A 1,296-nucleotide genomic window follows, 5' to 3' on the forward strand; every position below is an offset into this window, starting at 1 on the left:
CCCCTCGGGAAGGCGTCTGTGTAAAAAAGCCGCGCGTGCAACCCGTTTCCTTTTGTATTCTCCTTCCCTTTCTCTCTCGGCTTACGGTCTCGGTCTCCCCGGCCCTCCACCCCCTCCCTCTCCTCTCCCCTCCCGTACGCCTTCATTTTATTCAAAGAGGGGGCGGCGGGAGCTCCCAACAGCCAAACAAACCCAGCTCATTTCCGCCTGAGAGGGCACGCGGAGCCCTGCCGCCTCCGTGCCCAGGCGGCAGACGAAAAGTCCCGACAGGGCGCGGCCTCCCTTCCTGCTGCTGCTGCGCTCCGTGCCGCGGTTAGAAAAAGCAAACGGAGGCAGGGGTCGTGGGCCAAAAAAGGAGGAGACAAGGGAAAACCGAAAAGAAAATACAAAGCGGGAAATCCCAAGCGAACCACGCAGAGAACGTCTCCGGGGGGGGGGGGGAGACGACGAAAAAAAAAAAAAAACAAAACCAAACCGCACACACACACACACACACACACACACACAGAGTCAATCCCAACACCGCCCCCCCCCATATCCCCGGCCCACCATTGCGTGCGCCAGGCTCCCCACCTGCTCACCGACCACTGTCTGTCTGTCTGTCTGTCTTTCTTTCTGTCTGTCTGTCTGCCTCCTTCCTTCTTTCCTTCCTTGCTGCCTGCCTACCGGCTCCCGGCGAACTGAGCGCGGGACAGCCCGTCAGGCAGAGGAGCAGCCCTTGTTTTCGTCGCTGGCGGAGACCCGCTTGCCGAGCCGGGGGAGGAGGGGCGTTGAGGGGGGCGAGCGCGCAGGCGCAGAGCGTCAGGCTGCCGACCCCTGCCCCTCCGCCCTGCTGCTCCGGGGCGGTGCCGCCGTCTGGTGACTGGGGCCGCACCCAGCGCTCGGCGGGTCCGGAACGGCAGCGCGGGGCGGGGGGGGAGGGTGCGCACGGCGAGGGGTGCCTCTCTCTGTGCCTGTGCGCATGCGCCGCGAGTGGGGGTGGGGGAGGGGGGAGGCGGGAAGGCGGGGGGCTGGGGGTGGGGGGGAGGGGGAGGGGGAGGGGGGGGTTTCGCCGAGAAGAGCGGGCGGGGCGGCGCGCCGCGGCGTCTGCAGAGCCCCAGGTGCGCCGGCTGCTGGGTTTCAATGTATCCCCCGCTCGAGCGCGGGAGCTGGTTCAGGGCAGTGCGACCTTCAGGCCTCCCTGCCGTCGCCCCTGCAGTAATCCGAGCATTTACTTCAGCACAAACAGTTTTTAGTACCGACCGTTTTTCCGTCTCGGTACGTCCCGGCGCAGAGATGCCTTAGCAGCGTCTGGCT

The sequence above is a fragment of the Lathamus discolor genome, unplaced genomic scaffold, assembly GCF_037157495.1.
Source record: "Lathamus discolor isolate bLatDis1 unplaced genomic scaffold, bLatDis1.hap1 Scaffold_175, whole genome shotgun sequence".
NCBI lineage: Eukaryota > Metazoa > Chordata > Aves > Psittaciformes > Psittacidae > Lathamus > Lathamus discolor.